General features: G+C 43.4%; 1 pseudogene; it reads right to left on the reverse strand.

Annotated features, from left to right (window-relative positions):
- Positions 1 to 7,739: 7,739 nt before the first annotated feature.
- Positions 7,740 to 8,307, reverse strand: LOC125919865 (INO80 complex subunit C-like; annotated as a pseudogene).
- Between the last annotated feature and the right edge of the window lie 357 nt (positions 8,308 to 8,664).

Genomic DNA, 8,664 nt, shown 5'->3' on the forward strand with positions numbered 1-8,664 from the left:
AGAGAGGGAGGGAGGGAGAGAGGGAGGAAGGAAGGAAAGAAGGAGGGAGGGAGGGAAGGGGGAAGGAAGAAGGGAGGGAGGAAGGAAGAAAAAGAGAAAGAGAGAGGGAGGGAGGGAGAGAGGGAGGAAGGAAGGAAGGAAAGAAGAAGGGAGGGAAGGAGGAAGGAAGGGAGGAAGGAAGAAGGGAGGGAGGCAGGAAGGAAGGAAGAAAAAGAAAGAAAAAAGAGAGGGAGGGAAGGAGGAAGGAAGGGAGGAAGGAGGGAGGGAGGGAAGGAAGGAAGAAGGGAAGGAAGGAGGGAGAGAGGGAAGGAAGGAGGGAAAGGAAGGGAGGAAGGAAGGGAGGGAGGGAAGGAAGGGAGGGAGGAAGGAAGGGAGGGAGGAAGGAAGGAAGAAGGGAGGGAGGGAGGTAGAAGGGAGGGAGGGAGGGAGGGAGGAAGGAAGGAAAGAAGGAAGAAGAGAGGGAGGAAGGAAGGAAGGAAGGAAGAGAGAGAGAGAGAGAAGGAAGGACAACATTTAAATGCTATAATTGCATACCTGCTCCAAAAGCAAAGAAGATAACATTGCAGAAAGCAAACTGTTGGCTGTTTTAGGAAGCATCTTCATGTAACTATATGATAGGAATAATTCCTCTGCTGATGTTAGAAAGGGAGTTAAGGTGCAAATAATATAATATGTGAAAGCACTGGTGTGGAGAGCTGAGCATAGAAAAGTTGAGGACCCCTATGTTCTTCATCAGAAAGCCTCTGGGGACAGGGGCATAGCATTCTGCTGCCCACGTCCTCTGAGAACTTTCCTTCCTGGCCACTCTGTTCCGTTGGCATGCATCTGCAGTGCCACCAGCTCTCAGTATCTTTATGTCCCAACTCTTGCCTAGGCCAAATGTACCCTGCCTTCTGTATGAAGGTCATGGTTTTCTGGTCACTTGTGTTCCCCCATTTATATATGTTTTAAACACAAATAAATTACAAAGCCCAGATTTGGAGCTAATTCCAAATTTTGTCTTCTTTGTGTAGCTGTCCCCTAAAGCCAAGATGCCAATCTGTATTTTTCTAATGGCACCACTCTGTAGCAAAACAATTAATACCAGTCACTTCCTTGGGACAGTTCTCCCTGCCAGTTAAGTTAACTCAGGAGATGAAACAATAAAACCAAGGGTTGTTCAATCAGTACAGGATTAGGACTGAAGTGGTAAATTGCCCTTTTCTACTCTAGGGACAATCTTATCTAGTAAGATAATTTCTTACTTACAACATACCCTCTTATGACTCTATAAGTAGGCTACATTCCTACTAACCTTCCCAAATTCTCATTAAAAAAGAATTTTTTTAATGCATTTACTGTATTTGTACATGGAACATTTCTAGAAGGATCTCCAAGATAAACAGTGGATTAGGAGGTAACAATGGTTGCCTCCAGGGGGAAGAACTGGGTGACTGAAGGACAAATGGAAGATTTCTTTTTCAGTGCTATGACTCTGGTCCAAGCCACTATTGCCTCTCACCTAGATTACAGCAGTGACCTCATAACTGGTCTTCTTGCCCCGACTATTACCTGTCACAGTTCATTCACTGCATAGTGACATTTATTTTATTTAAAAAAAAAAAAATCCAATCTGTGACTTCCCTGCTTAAATCCTTCCAAAGGCCTCCTTCTGCAATTAAAATAAAATCTTCCCAACTTCAGGGAGCCTGTGTGGCTCAGTCAGTTAAGTGTCCAACTTCAGCTCAGGTCATGATCTTGAGGTCTGTGGATTTGAGCCCCATGTCAGGCTCTGTGCTGACAGCTCAGAGCCTGGATCCTTCTTCGGATTCTGTGTCTCCCTCTCTCTGCCCCTTCCCCACTCATGCTCTGTCTCTCTCTCAAAAATAAATAAACTTAAATTTTTTTTAATAATACAAAATAAAATCCCAGCTCTTTACTATAGATACAAGCCTCTGCGTGATCTGGCTTTTCCCTTCCTCTCTGACCTCCTCCCCATTATTTTTTCTGCTCCAGTCACATGGGTCTCTTTTCTGTTCTTCAGGCATTCCAAGCTCATTCCTTTCTCAGGGCCTCAGATCAACATACAACTTGCTCCTTCTTGGAGCATCTGGGTGGTTCAGTCAGTTGAGCATCTGACTCTTGATTTCAGCTCAGGTCATGGTCCCAGGGTCATAGGATCAAACCCCCCATCAGACTCCATGCTGAGCACTAAGCATGGAGCCTGCTTGAGATTCTCTCTCTCTCTCTCTCTCTCTCTCTCTCTCTCTCTCTCTTTCTCTCTCCCTCTGCCCCTCTCCCCCGGGGCGCTCTATCTCTCTCTAAAATAAAAAGAAGCTTTAAAATTTTTAAAAACTGGCTCCTTCTCATTCAAGGCTTGGTGCAAACATCATCTCAGAGAATCTCCTTCTGACCATTCTGACTAAAGGAACCCCTCCCCACACACACCAGTGATCACTTCCCAATACCTTGTTTGTTTTCATCATGCCACTTCCTACTGAAGTTATTTCTTGAATTATCCATTAAATGTCTACCCTCCCTAGAATATAGACTCCTTGAGGGTAGAGGCCTTGTCTTTCATTTTACTGCTGTTTCCTCAGCATTTAGAACAGGGCATGGTACTGAATGAATGAATCAATGAATGTATGAAGTCACGTAGGAAGGTCTTGGGTGGGGGGCTGTTGTATTACTTACTATGGTTGCTGTAACAAATTACCACAGACTCAGTGGCTTAACACAACACAGATTTATTATCTTACACTTCTAGACATCAAAAGTCTGAAATGGGTCTTGCAAGGCCAAGATCAAGATACTAGCAGAACTGAATTCTTTCTGGAGGCTCTAGGAGAGAATCCGTTTCCTTCTCTTTTCCAGCCTCTAGAGGCTATCTGCATTCCTTGGCTTGGGGCCTCTTCCTTCATCTTCAAAGTCAGCAACATAACACCTTCAAATTCCCCTGACAGTCATGCCTCCCTCTTCTAAGAACTGTTGTAATTTCACTGGGTCAACCCAGATAATGCAGGAAAATTTCCCCTTCTCAAGATTCTTAACTTACTTGCATCTGCAAAGTTCCTTTTGTCATGTAAGTAACATATTCACAGGTTTCACAGATTAGGATTTGGACATTCTTAGGAGCCATTAATCCACCTACATCAGCCATGAACCCCTGCCCTGGAATCTATCTTCGTTATCCTAACTCAAGCACTACATCCACCCTGAAACCTTGTCAGACCCTGTCCCCTGCAGAAACAGATAACCAGGCCTCCGTTTGTGCCTGCGTGGTGCTGTACTCCGAAACAACACTTACTGTACTTCATAGAGATCAACGAATCTATGTACCTGCCTGCCCTTTCATTAGGCCATGAGCCTTTTGGGGCAGAATGTAATGTTGTTCATCTTCACATCTTCAACACCTAAAACCCTGATTAATTAATTGATTCATTCCAAAAATATTTATTGAAGACCTCGTATGCTCAAGGTACTGGGGATATAATGCTAAACAAGCATAGACACGGTCTCTGCCCTCAAAGAGCTTGCAATCTCCCTGGAAAGAGAAGTAATTAAACCATCAATAACCATAAAAGGAGACCAATGATAGAGTAGGTGCAATGGGAGAACACAGAAGAAGCATCCACTCTTATTTGGAGGTGTCAGGCCTTCTGAGAGTAACATCCTGGTTCGTGCCCAAAATGAGAAGGAACTAGCCATAAGTGAAATCTGAGAGAGTAAGTGGCAGCCCCCATAACCACCACTAAGGCAGCACCACTGCCACCATTGGGCCGCCCACACCAGATGGTCCACCCCAGTGAGCAGTTGCCCCCAAAAGTAGCCATACTCAAGTGATGCATTAGAAATGAGTGCTCCTGAGGGGCACCGAGATGGCTCAGTCGGTTAAACGTTGGACTCTTGATTTCAGCTCAGGTCATAATTTCACAGTTCGTGAGTTCAAGCCCCATGTTGGGCACGCAGAGCCTGATTGAGATTCTCTCTCTCCCTCTCTCTCTGCCCCCCCCCACTCATGCTTGCTACCTCCCTCTCCCTCTCAAAACAAATAAATAAACATTAAAAAACTATTAAAAAAAAAGAAATGAGTGCTCCAAAGGAAACTTTGGGGGTCATAGATATGTTCATTATCTTGATTGTAATGATAGTTTTATTTTTTTATTTTTTTAATGTTATGTATTTATTTTTATTTTATTTATTTATTTTTTTACCGTTTATTTATTTTTGAGACAGAGAGAGACAGAGCATGAACGGGGGAGGGTCAGAGAGAGGGAGACACAGAATCTGAAACAGGCTCCAGGCTCTGAGCGGTCAGCACAGAGCCCGACACGGGGCTCAAACTCACGGACCGCGAGATCATGACCTGAGCCAAAGTCGGCCGCTTAACCGACTGAGCCACCCAGGCGCCCCTGTAATGATAGTTTTAAATACATATGTCAGAGCTTATCAACTTATACACTTGCAATTTATTGTATGTCAGTTATACCTCAATAAAGCTTTTAAATATTATAATGAACCAGGGTGTTTGGGCCAAGTGTCCAACTCTTGATTTCAGCTCAGCTCATGATCCCAGGATTGTAGGATCGAGCCCTATGTCTGGCTCCTGCTTGGGATTCCTGGTCTGCTTGGAATTCTCTTCTTTATTATTATTATTTATTTTTTCTAGTAATCTGCACCCAACGTGGAGCTGAAACTCAGAACCCCAAGTTCAATAGTTGCTTGCTCTTCCTACTGACACAGCCAGATGCTCCAGCACGGGCCCTGCTAAGTGACTGCATGATTGCACAGATTGCCAGCCTGTAAAGCCAGCCCTGCATTACAGGGCAAATGGCATGTTCATCTTCCATATGAATTCCACATCAACTCAAGTCATAGAAGATTTACAGAAATGGTGAGCCCTGACTGTCTTTTAATCCCTAATGGGACAGTTTTCTTTCTTTTCAAAATTTCACCTGGTATTTTGCTCTGGCCAAAATAATGACCAAATTGGAGATGATTCCAGCATTGAAAAAAAGAAAACAATGAAACAAACTTATTGTATCAAAAGCCTCCTTAGGGCGCCTGGGTGGCTCAGTCAGTGAAGTGTCTGACTCTTGATCTTGGCTCAGGTCATGATCTCACAGGTTTGTGAGTTTAAGTCCCTTGGCAGACTCTGTGCTGACAGCAGAGAGCCTGCTTGGAATTCTTTCCCTCTCTCTCTACCCTTACCCCACTTGTGCGTGCATGCGTGCTCTCTCTCTCTCAAAAATAAACATTAATAATAATAATAATAATAATAAGAAGAAGAAGAAGAAGAAGAAAGAAGAAGAAGAAGAAGAAGAAGAAGAAGATCTGAAGAAGAAGAAGAAGGAGGAGGAGGAGGAGGAGGAGGGGGAGGGGGAGGAGGAGGAGGAGGAGGAGGAGGAGGAGAGGAGGAGGAGGAGGAGGTCTCCAGCCAACCAAACCCTGTGCCTCATGTAAGCTTCTTCATGTCAGAGAGAAGGGCCTGGTTATAGGATCAGGGCAGCTTCTTGGGAAAGTGTCTCCAACCATGATGACCCCATGTACCAGGACTGGTGTGTACCATCTGGCCACATCTTGGCAGGTGGTCATGGATTCTGGGCAGAACGGGCGGGGGCTGTGCTCTGAAGCTCCAACCTGCTGCCCCTGAGAGCTGAATGTGGAGTCAGAGCTTTGTGGCATAAATTCAGTCTCCAGAACTTCCCAATCCAGGTGGTGGACCTCCACTCAGAGGCCAGGAGCTCAGCATTCTTGGACTTCTTTAAAAAAAAAACAAACAAAAAAACATGGTTCTTAAAGGGCACAGAAATGAGAGAATTGGAATATTTCAGAGTTACTCATTTACTTTAACCCATATTACACATGAAATAGTCTCAGAATGACTAGTAATACTACCTCCATCAATTATGATTGCTGAAAACCAATACTTTTTTCTTTTTTTTTGCAAATACTGTCCCCATTCTCTTCCCATTTCTTTTTGTTTTTATTTTTTTAATGTTTATTTTTGAGAGGGAGAGAGAGTGAGACAGAGCATGAGTGGGGGAGGGGCAGAGAAAGAGGAAGACACGGAATCTAAAACAGGCTCCAGGCTCCAAGCTGTCAGCACAGAGCCCGATGTGGGGCTCGAATCCACCAACCATGAGATCATCACCTGAGCTGAAGTTGGACGCTTAACCAACTGAGCCACCCAGGCGCCCCTATTTCTTTATGGTTATAATATCTACACTGTTAGATCATATGGCCTTTATATACTATACTTTCTCTTTGAACCTTCATTTAGTCTCAGTTCTATAAGTAATTAATAAGTCATTAATAATGTTTACTTAGAGCCCATATGTTGTTTTCTCTCCAGACAGTTTGGTTGTCTGAAGTGCGTTCTCCAGTGGGCTTCTTAGGGAGGACTCATGGGAACAATATTCCCTGAGTTCCTGCATATTGATAATAATTTGTCTGTGTCCATTATAGTTGAAGTTTAGTTTGCTTTGGCTCACATGTCCTTGTCTTAAATATTTAAAATACATTAACTTCCTTTTCTTCTTGCATAAAACATTGCTGTCAAAACATCTGACAAGTATCTAATTTGACCCTTATGAGTCTATGCTCTTTTTGTCTGGTCAAAGGATTTTTTTTCTTTAAAGTCTTTAAATTTACTAGAATATGTGTTGGTGTTAGTCATTGTAGGTCAATATTTTTAGGTGCCTTCTATATTCTTTTTTTTTTCTTGTCAAATGATTATACTTGAGTCAACAACTGAAATATAATTAAAAAATATTTTTTAAGATTTCATTTTTTCGTTTTGTTTTTGTTTTTGTTTTTATTGTTTATTTACTTATTTTGAGAGAATGAGAGAGAGAGAGAGAGAGAGAGAGCAGGAGGGACAGAGAGGGAGAGGGAATCCCAAGCAGGCTCTGCACTGAGAGCACAGAGCCCGATGATCTGAAATCAGGAGTTGGACACCCAACCGACTGAGTCACACAGGTGCACCTAAATATTTTATTTATTTATTTTTAAGTTTACTTATTTATTTTGAGAGAGAGAACAGGTAAGGGGCAGAGAGAGTTTCCCAAGTAGGTTCCAAGCTTAGCACAAGCCTGACACAGCTCTTGATCCGACGACCATAAAATAATGATCTGAGCAGATATCAAGAGTCAGACACTTGGGCGCCTGGGTGGCTCAGTCTGCTAAGCATCTGACTTGGGCGCCTGGGTGGCTCAGTCAGTTAAGCATCTGACTTTGGCTCAGGTCATGATCTCATGGTTCGTGAGTTCAGACTTGCTTTGGGTGAGCTTGAGCCCCACTTCAATGAGCTTGCTTCTCTCTCTGTCTCTGCCCCTTGTGGAATTCTCTCTCTCTCTCCTCACTCACTTGCGCCCTCTCTCTCTGAAAGAAAGAACCACTCAAAAAAAAAAAAAATCAGACACTAAATTGACTGAGCCACCCAGGCGCCTCTAAAGATTTTATTTTTTAAGTGATCTCTACACCAGATGTGGTGCTCGAACTCACAACCCCGAGACCAAGAGTTGCACGCTCTACCAACTGAGCCAGCCAGATGCCTCTGAAGTATAATTTCATTCAACAGGAAATCCCTCCCTTGGAGGGAAAATGGGAAAAAAACCTGAAAGCCAAACATTTTTTCCAAGGCAGAGCACTGACATTTCCAGATTGACAGCAGAATACATTTATTTCCATGAAACAAAACCATGAGTGCAAAGTTTGCCTTTGAAACAGTTTCCCACTTCGTCTCCATTTTTCAAGGCTCAGGAAACGATGCTTGTGGCCTTCTTCAGGGCTAGTTTAACCAGTGATGATGTCGGATGGCAGCCTCCAAATATAGGAAAATGCTTCAATGGTGCTTTATCTGGGGGGTCAGAGTAGTTGGCAAGAAGACCTGAACCATCAGAATAGCTTAGCTGGTTTAAAGGATGGAGGAGCATCAATCAATACTGAAGTAGTTAGGATCCTTCAGTTGCCACAGCAATGCCCTTTCAGAAGCGAGAATTTGTTTCAGGTTCTTCCAGGTTCTGTTCTTGCCAGCTACCGCGCCGCCATGGCCAGAGTGCACACAGAGTTTGGATCCTTAAATGGCAATAGCTTGGCAGCTTTTTCCATAGATCCTGTACTGAAATCAGAGGGCACCACTTTATTTTCACTCACAGCTTCCCTGCTAATACCCCACCTAAAGCTAGAGGCAGACACTTTCTTTCTTCTTCCTGGCATTGTAACCCCCGAGCTGCTGCCCTTGGAAGGACTGGCTGGCCTCTTCCTGCTGTTTTGGGCTATTCCCAGAGTGGAAATCGTGGCCACAATTGGAATTTGAGCCTCCATTCTTACCCTCTCTATGTTCTTTTATTTATTTATTTTTAATTTTATTTATTTATTTTTTAAATTTACATCCAAATTAGCTAGCATATAGTGCAACAATGATTTCAGGAGTAGACTCCTTAGTGCCCCTTACCCATTTAGCCCATCCCCCTTCCCACAACCCCTCCTGTTGTAACCCTCAGTCTGTTCTCCATATTTATGAGTCTCTTCTGTTTTGTCCCCCTCCCTGCTTTTATATTATTTTTGTTTCCCTTCCCTTACGTTCATCTGTTTTGTCTCTTAAAGTCCTCATATGAGTGAAATCATATGATTTTTGTCTTTCTCTGACTGACTAATTTCACTTAGCATAATACCCTCCAG

The sequence above is a fragment of the Panthera uncia genome, chromosome B4 (assembly GCF_023721935.1).
Source record: "Panthera uncia isolate 11264 chromosome B4, Puncia_PCG_1.0, whole genome shotgun sequence".
Classification (NCBI taxonomy): Eukaryota; Metazoa; Chordata; class Mammalia; order Carnivora; family Felidae; genus Panthera; species Panthera uncia.